This window comes from Lepus europaeus, chromosome 15 (genome assembly GCF_033115175.1).
Source record: "Lepus europaeus isolate LE1 chromosome 15, mLepTim1.pri, whole genome shotgun sequence".
In the NCBI taxonomy this organism is placed as follows: domain Eukaryota; kingdom Metazoa; phylum Chordata; class Mammalia; order Lagomorpha; family Leporidae; genus Lepus; species Lepus europaeus.
Genome location: NC_084841.1, coordinates 39,756,362 through 39,770,285, shown reverse-complemented (window position 1 = coordinate 39,770,285; position 13,924 = coordinate 39,756,362).

Here is a 13,924-nt window from a genome sequence, read left to right as displayed (position 1 = left end):
TGTCCATTATGCTACTTGCTGGGATTCCAGTAATCATCTAAATTCCATAAAACTTAAATTTTCAAATTATCCTCAGTAATTTAAATGTGTTATTAGGCCTTTCATGAAGCATTTTTCTTCTTTGAAGAAAACAAGCTAAGTTTCTCAAAAGCACTGCAGGGATAAGTTATAAGTGACTTTCACTTGTAATTTGCAGATGCTGTAATAGGAATTTTCCTTTTACCTCCATCTAAGTCCAACTATTTTGCATGCTAATTTGCAAGTAAAAAGTTTCTTTAGAAGTTGATGTAGAAGGTTGTGAGTATTTTAAAGTATTTAAAGTGTATTTTTACAAAAGTCAGATATTGGTCATGAAAATCGTTGGATCAGCGCGATGCGCCGGCCGCAGCACACCGGCCGCGGCGGCCATTAGAGGGTGAACCAACGGCAAAGGAAGACCTTTCTCTCTGTCTCTCTCTCTCACTGTCCACTCTGCCTGTCAAAAAAAAAAAAAGAATACATTAGAGTGTATAAACATATTTTATTGGACATCCTACATTTTAGAAGCAGTAAATAACATCAGTATTGATTTGCATAGTTCATACAAAACATGCATATTTTAGGCTCTAATTTAAGTTTGGTAAGATAAATGTTGAAATGTGAACAAATAATCTACAAAGGGAAAACAGTATCCAGATTTCTGACCCTTATAATATCAATGATTTTGGCCGGCGCCGTGGCTCAACAGGCTAATCCTCCACCTAGCGGCTCCGGCACACCAGGTTCTAGTCCCAGGTGGGGTGCCGGATTCTATCCCGGTTGCCCCTCTTCCAGGCCAGCTCTATGCTGTGGCCCGGGAGTGCAGTGGAGGATGGCCCAAGTGCTTGGGCCCTGCACCCGTATGGGAGACCAGGAGAAGCACCTGGCTCCCGGCTTCAGATCAGCGCAATCCGCCGGCTACAGCGGCCATTGGAGGGTGAACCAACGGCAAAGGAAGACCTTTCTCTCTGTCTCTCTCTCACTATCCACTCTGCCTGTGGGAAAAAAAAATAATATCAATGATTTATATGAGACATGTGAGGCAGTGAGTGTCCTAGTGTTATGAAAAGGATGAGGTGGCATTGTCATATACCAATAAAGGTCCATGGCTGTAGTACTCATCCATGGGGAAAGCTGAATTTCTTCACTAGAATCTCAGAGATACTTATTATTTTTTAAAGATTTATTTTATTTATTTGAAAGAGAGAGTTACAGAGAAAGGTAGAAACAGAGAGAGGTCTTCCATCTGCTGGTCCACTCCCCAGATGGCCACGATGGCTGGAGCTGTGGCACTCCGAAGGCAGGAGCCAGGAGCTTCTTCCAGGTCTGCCACATGGGTGCAGGGACCCAAGGACTTGGGCCACCTTCTGTTGCTTTCCCAGGCCATAACAGAGAGCTGGATCAGAAGAGGAGCAGCTGGAACTAGAGCCGGCGCCCATATGGGATGCCGACCTTCAGGCCAGAGCTTTAACCTGCTATGCCACAGTGCCAGCCCCTCTGAGATACTTATAAAAAAGTAGAGTAGAAAAGTTTAACTTCCACACTGCTGTAAGAAATTGAAGAATTTAAGTCTGTTTTGTCATGTACAAAGAGTCCTTAAACCAAAAGAGAGATGCTTAACACATTTCCTCCTCAGATCTGGAACAAGACAAGGATGTCCACTTTCACCATTCTTATTCAATGTAGTACTAGAAGTTTAGCAAGAGAAATTAGGGATGAGAAAGAAATAAAGGACCTCAAAACTTGAAAATGGGAAGTCAGATTATCCATGTTCTCAGAAGACATAATGTTTTACTTGGAAAAAATCTAAACACTCCAACAAAAAGCTGTTAGAATAGATAACCCAATTCACTAAGTTGCAGGGTAGAAAATAAACATACAGAAAACAGCAGATTTTGTGTGCTGATGATGAACTCAACAGAGAAAGAAATCAAGAAGGAAATCCTTTTCACAATAGCCACACACATTAAAATCAAATATTTGGCAGTATTTTTAATGTATTTTATGTATTTTAAGGGCAGAGTTATAGACAGAGAGAGGGAGAGATGGAGAGAGAGGCCTTTCATCCATTGGTTCACTCCCCAAATGGCTGTAAAGGCTGGAGGTGGGCTGATCTGAAGCCAGGAGCCAGGAGCTTCTTCCAGGTCTCTCATGTGGGTGCAGGGATACAAGCACTTAGTCTACCTTCCACTGCTTTCCCAGGCCATTAGCAGGGAGCTAGATTAGAAATGGAGCAGCCTGGACTTGAACCTGCACCCAAGTGGGATGCTGGCTCTTCAGGTGGAGGCTTAAGCTACTACACCACAGTGCCACTAGCAGTAAGTTTAACCAAAGAAGTGAAAGATCTCTGCAATGAAAATTTTCAAACATTGATGAAAGAGATCATCAAGGACACAAAAATATCAAAAGATATTCCTTGTTCATAGATCCAAAGAATCAATATCATTAAAATGTGTGTATTCTCTAAATTAACCTATAGATTCAATGAAATCCCTATCAAAACACCAATGACATTCTTTACAGAAGTAGCAAAAGCAATTGTGAAATTTATATGGAATCACAAAAGACCCATAATAGTCAAAATGTTCCTTAACAAGAAAAATCAAGCTCAAGACATCACAATAACTGCAAAGCATATTAAAAGCTATAGTATTAAAACAGCATGTTACTGGCATAAAAACCAATACATAAATCAATGAAATGGAATAGAGAGCCTAGAAATTAATCCACATATATACAGCCTACTGATTTTTGACAAAAGTGCTCAGATCATACAGTACTGGCAAATCTGGATGTATATATGTAGAAGAATGAAATTAGATCCATACCTCTCAGTATATATAAAGATCAACTCAAGTTGAATCAAAGACCTGAAACTATGAAGTTACTGTAAGAAAATGGGAAACACTTCAAGACATTGGTGTAGGGGATGATTTATTGGACACGATTGCTAAAACAAAGGCAACAAAAGCAAAACTAAACAAATGGGACTATATCAAACTCAGAAGCTTTTGCACGGCAAATGAAATGATCAACAGAGAGAAGAGAAATACCACAGAATGGGTAGCTACCTATCTGACAAATGATTAATATCCCAAATATATCAGCAACTTAAAAAACTCAACAATAGAAAAACAACCATCTCAATTGAGAAATGGGCAAATCATTTCAATAGATAGTTCTCAAAAGAAGAAATACAAATGGCTAACAAATATATGAAAAAATGCTCGACATCACTAGCCATCAAGGAAATGTAAATCAAAACCTCAATGAGATATCACCTCACCCCTATCAGAGTGGCTAAAATCCAAATCACAGAGAGTAACAAATGCTGGCAAGGATGTGGATAAAGGGGGAACATTTCACACTGTTGTTGATAGTGTACATTAGTTCAGCCACTGTGGAAAACAGTGTGGTGATTTCTTTTTCTTTTTTTGTTAAAGACTTATTTATTAATTTGAAAGTCAGAGTTACACACAAAGAGAAGGAGAGGCAGAAAGAGAGAGAAAGGTCTTCCATCCCCTAGTTCACTCTCCAATTGACCTTAATGGCTGGAGCTGCACCAATCCAAAGCCAGGAGCCAGGAGCTTCTTCAAGGTCTCCCACGTGGGTGCAAGGGCCCAAGGACTTGGGCCATTTTCTGCTGCTTTCCCAGGCTATAGCAGAGAGCTGAATTAGAATTGGAGCTGCTGGGACTCGAACTGGCGCCCATATGGGATGCCAGCACTGCAGGCGGTAGCTTTACTCGCTACGCCACAGCGCCAGCTTGAGATTTCTTAAAAAAACTAGTAATAGACTTAACATATGATCCAGCAATTCTATTACTGGGTTTATACCTAAAAGACTTGAACACAATGTGTAAGAGATACCTGCACCACCATGTTTATAGCAGCACTATTCATAATAGCCAAAATTTGGAGTCACCAGGGTGTCCATTATCAGATGAATGGATAAAGAAAATGTAATATATATATACACAATGGAATATTACTCAGATATAACAAAAAGAATGAAATTCCATGTTTTGCAGCAAAATGGATGCAACTGTAGGACATCATGTTGAGTGAAATAAGCTGGACCCAGACAGACAAAAACCACATGTTCTCCTTTATATGTGGGAGCTAAAAATTAATAAAGAAAAAAAGAAAAAAGGAAAAAAAGTCTGTGTGTATCGATATTGCTGCATATATAATTTGTAAAACTTTGCTTTAGGGGCCAGCACTGTGGCATAGTGGGTAAAGCCACTGCCTGCAGTGCTGGCATCCCATATGGGTGCCAATTCAAGTCTCAACTGCCCCACTTCCTATCCAGCTCTATGTTCTTGGAATTGTATCTACAAAGCACATTTGACCTGTTATTAAAATTAAAATAATTTTTAAAATAATAAGAGATGCTTAAAATCATCAGCTCTCTAATGACTTTGGACTAAGAATTAACATAGTTTGAATATCTCAAATGCCTGCTAATATAATCAATGCAAAAATATCATGAAAATGAGTGCCAGCTTTGGAAGATATGCCCCATCATTCAGTTGCAGCAACTAAATCTGAGAGGTGAAATGACCATTCCAATGACATGCCACTAAGGAACTATTCAGAATGACCCTCCAACTACAAAAACTCCCAATTTCCTTGGGAAAACTGAAAGCAAATAAAAGTCCATAAAATGCACACAGAAATCGTAGAAAGAGAGCATATCTTTTTCACAGCACTGTTGCCTTATTTAAACATAGACATGATGTAAGTTCTCTATGAATACATTATTCCTACTACTGGAATGAAAAAAAATCTCAAATAAAAATGCTATTGTCATATGAAACACAAAGGCCTAAAAAACTAAACTTTTCATCAATTAATTGGTGATTAGTTCATTGAATTTGATAAATATTAAGTTTTTTGGGTTGTATGAGATGTGTTACAGTGTAGTGCTATAGGACTCCGAATCTAGAATCAGAGCAATAGGATGCAAGTTGAAAATGATGTCAGACATGCTTCTACACCCTGGAGAAAATTAGGAAACCTAATCATTCATTGAATCTTTTCTAAGATGAGGCAAGTAAAAGAACAGTTGGGGGAAGCAAGAAGCAGATGTGTAAGCATAGCATTTTCCATCTATTAAGTAATCAGCAATTTGCTAGCTATTATTATTTAGAAGGATCCTTATAACCACTAGCATAAAAGATTGTATTTAAGCGACCATGGAGGAATTTTATTTTTCCTTATTGTTAGATACTAAATCAACATAATTAAAATAATTTTTTTTCAGTTTGAAAATATGCATAATTTTAGGAAGAGAGCTAACTGATGAATGATATTTATTAGGAATATACTCGTAAGAATTTCCACAAAATATAGTTAATAATATATTAAGAAATGTGTACACACACGTATGTGTATGTGTATACAAACATACACACATTCATAAGTAAATGAAGAAATATTTGTTGTATTATTCTCCTAGATGCTTTGCCTTTAAACGTAAACTTTAAATTCTGTTGCAAGAAATTTTCCTGAAGCATGGACTATATTACATTAAAAGAAAACTAAATGTGAATTAGGGCTGAACCCCCCCCCCCCAATAATTGCCACGTTAATAATGACTGTATCTATGGCTATCACATGCAATGTTTAGTAGCTGTGATTTGGTAGATTAACAAAAGAAAGCTCTAAATGAATCAATTACATTCTTAACAAAGGAAATATATTTCTGCATTTTGCACTATAGCAATTTCCATAGATGGTAGCAATTTACAACAAGGATTAATAATACAAATTTGAGTTTCCTGGAAGGGGTCCTCATGCCGTGTTTCTTTGTCATACAGTTCTCACAAACAATAGGCAACTATTCATTACTTTTACTATGTATTATTAGTACCTCAGCTTAAGACTGGGACAGCAAGATCCTCTAAATTGGATATGGCCTAAGAGGCTTGAAAGAACAATGCTTCCAAATGATCCTCATTGTGTATCAGAAGTCCTAGTATGTCCAAGGAGAGCGTGAAGCTGAAGGTAGGCTGGAAAAGAACCCCAGGGGAATGCTCAGCGTCTTATCGCCCACTGACGTACAATTACGAGGCTTTGATTCTGATCCATGACACAATCCATGGTGATTACACTACTCAGAGAAGCCAAAAGACAGATGAAAATGCTTAATTTGCTTATTCTCAAATGTGGCAATTTGCCTAATGAATAAAATTGACTTCATAAAATGTCAAGATGATCTTTTAGTTTCCAGTCTGGAGTATCAGCAGAGGCTTAGCCCCGGATTCCAGCGCTTGCAACTGTGGTGGATTCAAAGGGAGGTACATAGAATGTGACATGGCTCCTATCCTTCAAAATCAGGTCAAAACAAGCAGAATAGTTGGCCAGCACAAAGGTTTTGATAACAAGGAATAAGAGAGATTCTCAAACCCAGGTCAACCATGATTATCTCTGAATACCCGTAAAGAAGATATGGAAGTGCAGTTTATCCAACCATTGTCTTCCATTTTAGCATCTTTCAACAATGTATTACAGTCTTAGTGTCACATGAATCCTCTAAGTATGAAAAGTGTAATTAATGTTTCTATTTGACATGACAGGAAAGCCCCAGAACATAGAGAAATTTGCATACCTCCTTCCTGGTGGTGATAAACTTAGAAAAAACAGAGATTTTGAGTTGAGCCCAGATTTTCTTCTGGAGCACTAAATGGCCAAGGTCACATTTCTCATCACTGGCAGAACCACAGTTTGCACCTGGATAGTTACACATCTATTTTAATGTTCCTGGAGATCACTTATGTCTTGAAGTAGCTTTCTGGGCTTGGAGGTGATTGCTCTTTGCAATGTATTTGCAACTGTTAGCTGCCATGATTAGGCAGGAAAATAGCTTCTCTATAGAAATTCATCCCTATGGCCATGAGGGTCCTCAGGAGTATATATTTATAATATTTTATTTTATTTATTTTTAAAATTTTTATTAAAGAGAACACCTTTCTTGTATTTCATTAAGAGACTGCATGAAATTGATTTATTATTAGCAGAAATTTTTTAAGGAGTTCAACAGACAATAAGTGAGACTTGGGGCCATCTAATCAAATTAATCAATTTGAATAAAAATGAGAAGTGATATCAGAAAATGCAGTTTACATATTTCTTAAAACTGAAAGAAGTGAGTGGGGGAAAATGTGGAAAAGAGAAAATGGGAAGCATTAATGAATTCACCCACATGGGAGACCTGTAAGAAACTCCTGGCTCCTGGCCAGTCACCTGCTCTGGCCATTGTGATCATCTGAGGAATGAACTAGCAGATGGAAGACCACTCTCTCTGTCTCTCCCTCTGTCTGTCTGTAACTCTGCCTCTCAAGTAATAAATAATTCTTTTAAAAAAAGAAAGAGGAATTAGTTTTACTCTTACTGTTTATAATCAGATCATGAAAATGAATCTTGATGAAGAATGGCATGGGAGAGGGAGTGGGAGATGGGATGGTTGCAGGTGGGAGGGAGGTTATTGGGGGAAAAAAGCTGCTATAATCCAAAAGTTGTACTTTGGAAATTTATATTTATTAAAGAAAAGTTAAAAAAATCTAATCAGTTTCCTACAACACATTTATGTGTATGTATGGGTATGCATGTATTTTTGTATTTATGTATAAATTTATGCATAAATACATTCCTACACACATAATTGTAACAATAAACTAGTTAGACAATTGTAGTAGTAGCACAGAACTTTTTTCTTCCTGCCTGGTGAGGTGAAGGAATTACTGAAAATTAATCGGAAAACGTTCACATTATTTTCTGAATTTAGAACGGTAAAAACAAAAACAAAAGATCGCCAGTCATCTTCCATCAAAATGTGGCTGAAGACATCTTTCCAAAATGACAGTGTAGAAGTAAGAAGCAAAGTCTGAAGGCCTATTTTTCAAAATATAAAAGGCTTATTCCCCCGAGTCTGTTTTCTGTCAAATGTTTCCCTACTCATTTTCCTCCATTTTTCACTTTGGCAAAGCAGGTGCCTTGCTTGCAAAAGCCAGGGTATGTGTTTCAAAAAGTCCTACCAGGAATAATTTATCATGCAAGATTACTTCACGACTAATGATGATCTCTATAAACATTTAGGTGCTATTTGACTGTCTGGTTGGTGGTGGTCCAAGCTGGTGACAGCTGGCATGTGTTTTATCTCATCTCACCTTCCACATTCTTGACATAGTTTAATAGATGCAGGAAAGAAACTTTGGGATATTATAAGGAATAAAATGATGAATAGAAGCTATTAAATAAAATTACTACAAATAAAACATTGAATACAGGGCTTTTATCATCTCTGGTTTTATCAGTGATTTAGAAGGGCTTTATGAGGGTGTATTCCAAACCTAAAATATTAGCTGCTGGACACAAAAGATAACAAGGATCTCATCCCAGCCAAGTTTATGATTGGGAATGTGGTTGGGGAGGAGGGAAGTTTTCAAATTAATTTACTATTCCAGCTAGAGTTTTAAAGCTACAGATAATAATGCATATAAAATGCACTGTGATGTGTAAATGCCATATGAATATAAGGTGTTTTTGATATTACCATAATATTTAAACCACACCTTTTATTAGATAAACATTTCCAAATAACTTAAGTATATACTGTTTTAATTTTAATGACTGGCCCTAGTTATTTTGAAATCATTCAGAAGCATAAACAAAGGAGAAATTATCTAAAGCAGGTATGTTTTTGACCCCCACAAAACACAAATATGTTTTGATAATGTCACGTGCAACATATGAAAATATAACCCTTAAAACAGCTCTTAAAGTGATAAACAATTGAATTCCCAAATGCATTTAAAATTAAAAATAACCTTTTAATCAAAAACTTAATTCCAGATAATTTCTGGAAACATATCTAAAGCTGTGATACATATGAGACTGTAAGCTAATCACTAGGGAATCTTTTCAGTCAAAATGGAAACATTTCCTATTTTCTTCTCTCATGATATCCAACATTTATATGGCAACATACACAAGCAAGTGAACCACTTTTTTTTTTCCTTCACATTTCTGCCTTTTTTTGATTGATGAATTGCTGTCTTTCTAATTGACTAACATTTACAAATTTTTCCCTCCTTTCCATATAAACATGGAAATTACATTGTTTTTAAAACTTCATGATAAATGGAAGAACTGCAGTTAAGTACATGGAGTTAGGAGCCTGACTAACCAGGCTTGGAACTTAGTTCTCCAATACCAGCTGGATCACCTTTGGCACACAACTTTGTGCTTCTGTTCTTCAGCTCCTTCAGCTATAAAGTGAGGGTGATAGGAGTGACTACTCTCTGGGACTATTGTGTAGAGGAGGAGTAACATATGCAAAGAATTTACAATAAATTGGGACACATAAGATGCCCTCAACAATTGTTAGATGTTAGTGTTATTTTTCTTTTATACATTTTCAATATATATTTAAACTTAGCAAACAATAGTGTTAGAAATTGGCAACTGTGAGTAAGTGTAGATGCTATTAAGCTACCCACAGATCCTAGTAGTGTCTGCCTCACTCATCACAGTAACTGCAGGAGCCAGCATTGTGCCTGACACACAGAGTGTACTTGCTGACTCTGTCAAATTCATGAGCAAACAAATGTACTATAGAACCTCACTCTTAGGACAAGGTTGTTTCCCACTTGGCCACTAATACCCATGGAGGCCTCTATAAACCTACACTACTTTGCCTCAGTTGCCTTTTTTCACTGTGTCCTGTATGTTTTGGCCTTCAGGATTTTGCACTGACATTAAACCAAATATTCTTGGTATGCTCTCACCACAGAAGAATCATCTTCATATGTTTCTTTTTTGGTTTTTAGAGTCAAGATTGAGACTTGCATTATGTAGTACGTGGTTTAGGATATATGAAGATTTCAAAAATGCTAATGCTAATTCTAATAGTATCTATATATCTACTACAATAGGAATGTAAGTAAATATATATGCTCATGTAAGTATCATACAAATTCAGAAAGTTGCTATCTCTATTATACATGGAAAAAGGAGGACACAGGAAAGTTTTAGGAATTTGCTGAGATTCTACAGATTGGTTAAGTATTAGTCACCACAAATAGATATTCATTGAATGTGAATTAAGTACCAGGCAGTCCTTTATGTATAGATTTATATAGAATGCTTTAAGGTAGGTACTATTACTGTAGTTGGAGAAACTAAGGGTAGGGGCAATTAAGTACTTGGCCTCAGGTCACACAGTTAAGTGGCACACCAAGAACTCGAATCTAGCTCAAGAATCTACACACTTAACCTCTACAATGCAAGACTGTATCTACAGGATTATTATTGAAACTAATTTCTGTTATGCTGAGGTCCATTGTTTCCTTTCACAGGGAATTCAACTTAGATCTTGTTTACAAATATATCATGGGCTGTAAACTGTATATACATTTACCTATAATTGGTATGGGATCTTCTCAAAGGCAATTTAGAGATTGGTTGATAAAGCAATGTTGCTGTTTTTCCTTGTAAAGCATTACATCTATCATTTTAAAACTAGCTGAAATTAAGTTGTATTCCTTAAAAACGTCACCATGGTAAGCATGATGGCATTTCTATTTCTTTTTAAAGATTTATTTATTTATTTGAAAGGCATAATTACAGAGAGGCAGAGGTAGAGATAGTACTAGAGATAGAGAGAGAGAGAGAAAGAGAGAGAGAAATAGAGAGAGATAGGTCTTTCACCCTATGGTTCACTCCCCAGATGGCCACAATGGCCGGAGCTGCACCGATCTGAAGCCAGGAGGCAGGAGCCAGGAGCCAGGAGCTTCTTCTAGGTCTCCCACATGGGTGCAGGGGCTCAGGGACTTGAGCCATCTTCTACTGCTTTCCCAGGCCATAACAGAGAGCTGGATCGGAAGTGAAGCAGCTGGAACTCAAACAAGTGGATGGCATTTTTAAATACCACTTCCAGTAATGACCTATCTAAAGTTAGGAATGTGTTATTACTTGATATTAGTCTTATAAAGAAATTAGGTGAAATGAGTGTATTATACAAGATTATACAAAAGTTGAGCCTTTTATTTTAACCATTGCACTTGGTAGAAAACTCTACCTGCATTCATCACCTTGTGTGATTAGCACATAATAGCTTTTTAAAGTACAAATGTGGGGTTTTGGAAAACAAAGCCCTAATTATAAGAATGCTTAACTTCATTCATATTTAGTTTAAGAAATAATTTCATTTGGTTGGAGATAAAAATCTTTGTGGGAAATCACAAATAACCAGGGGAAGTCAAAACAGAACAATGCACTTATCAAACTTACCAGCATCAAGTTGAAAATACAGCAAATTGGATTTGCACAAGGAATTTATCAGTTTAGTTCAAATTTTAAATTATTTTAATATCAATTTAAATTTTTTTGCAGTTAGCAACTTTCTAGTAAAGCTTAATTCAAGAAGATCTCATGAGAAAGGGTGAAATAACCGTGTTAGGTAGAAAACTAATGTTAATGTGCTCTAAACAGTCTTTGAAAACATATTGTTTAGTACGACAGAAGACATGCCATGGTTTTCCCCAAGAATTGTCACTGGGAATGTTAAGACTAAAGAGAACATGTTGGGAAAATGACAGGTACCAAAAATCAATGATAATTTCCCAAAGCAAGACTACATAGCACAAGAGAAGGCAGGCATTTGACATAGTTGAATGTTTACTTCAAATTTTACAAGTTAGTAATTGTTGGTATAACCTGTTGTACATATGAAGAAACTAAGTCTTTGAAATATTATATGATTTCTCAATAGGTCCACATCTAGTAAGTAAAGGAGCTGACAGTTAATTCCTGGCTCTCCTTACTAAACAGCCTGAACTGTTTATATGTATTATATTGCCTTGACATGTCAAGCAGCTGCACTCACTGATTATTTCAATAAAAAACATTAATTGAACATTAATCATGTGATGTGTGTCATGAGATAGAAAATGGACCAGAAGATTCTGGCTTCTGCCCTCAGGGAGAAAAGAAGAAGATGCATAAACAGACACTTAAAATACAATCGGTGTGACAATGAAGGTGATTGCATTGTGGAGGGAGAGGATAAATAAGCTGTTCTGAAAGACGAATTGAAAAATGTTCCAGGTAGAGAAGGAGAAGAAAGCTAATCTGAGCAAGGAAAATAATTCATGGAAAGCCATGAACCATAGGGTCATATGGTACATCAGGAGAACACAAGTGAGGCTTCATTGTCTAGTTCAGAGCCAGTGAAGTGTAGTGGATAAGAATTCGCTCTTCATAGTTACAAAGGCAATATTTGAAAACCATATTTATAAGCATATATTTCCTCTATTTTCCAACAGAATAGTGTCCAATCACTTTAGTGCAGTATTGAAGGCTCTTCATCCTCTGACCTCTGCCTACATATTGTCATCTCCACCTCTACAGATAAAGACCTATCTAAAGGATCTCAAGGAGGGTTTACTATGAGTCAATATATTTGTAGTTGCCTCCTATAAAATAACTCATTTTTTTCCTCTTTATTTTAAAACAGTTCTAAACTTTCAGAAAAGTTGTATGAACATTTTGTATAAGTAAAACAAAACAAAATTGCAATATACTTTTTTACTTAGAGGCCCCAGGCAAATTTTGCCCATCCTCCCTATATGCTCCTTAAAAGTCTCCATTCCCCACCCTTCCCCACAAAACACAATTCAGGATCAAGCTTCACCTAATTTCCATGTCTCTCAAATATCCTTCAATATGAAACAGTATCTTTTGTCATTTATGAATTTTATGACTTTTGTATGTAAGGATATTATAGAGCCCAATTTTATAGAATGCCCCTTAACTTTTTTTCTGATAGTTTCTTATGATGAGAGAATTATTCATTTTTGGTCAGAGTGTTAGGATATCATCATTATGCTATATTCTATCATTGCCTTCTTTGGTGGAACAAATTATGTCAGCTTGTTCTATTACCGATGGTACTGAACTTGATACACCTATGATGATGTACTCCATGTTTCTAGACTATGGAATTTTATTTTATGTCCTTAGCAATTAGTAAATATTTTGACAAAGAGACATTGAGACTATCTTCTTCCCATGTTCCCAAAAAATTTCAGCAGAGATTACTATTTTTAGAGAATAACCATTATGATGATTTTCTAATACTTTAGTGGCTTTTCTGATTCCATCATTTCTATATTTAATTGTCATTCTAATATACTGTTTTTACTTAAAATGTTTACTTTCCTCAGTTCCCAATTCATTTCATTCATTTATTTATATCAATGTGTACTCATGGATTCCAAACTTCTCTCAATGGATTATAATACATTATTCCTGTAATTTATTTGCTACTTAAATCATTCCATGTTTGAACAGTTACAGTCTGTTTCCACAGGTTATTATTCCTATTTTATATTTGAGGAAAGTGCACTACATAATGGGTAGATTACTTGTCTAGGATTATTTATGTAAGTAGAGCATGGTTGAAGCACAGCTGTTTTAACTACAGAGCAAGTACTTTAAACTTTCACATTTTGCTACATAGGTGACTACAAGGTGTCTGTGACACAGAGAAGTCGTCTAAGCTGGAGATACAAATTTTAACAACAATTATTTTACATTCATGGCATACAGTTGCATTCATGGCATACAGTTAGATATAGGTGAGGGAGAGGTTACAGAGGGCATAGGGTAAAGACCTAACTATGGCATAAAAAAGTTACTAGCAAGGAAGAATCTGATACACAGAGGTCATATACTGAAAAATACAGAAGAAAAATAAAATAAATGGCCAGAAAGATAGAAAAATTAAACACGATAGAATAATCCTTAAGAAGTAAGAAGCTAGATTAAAATATTTCCACTAAATTTCATGATTAGGTAGTTATTGATGATCTGATTCTGCACTTCACATGATTTAGAAATTT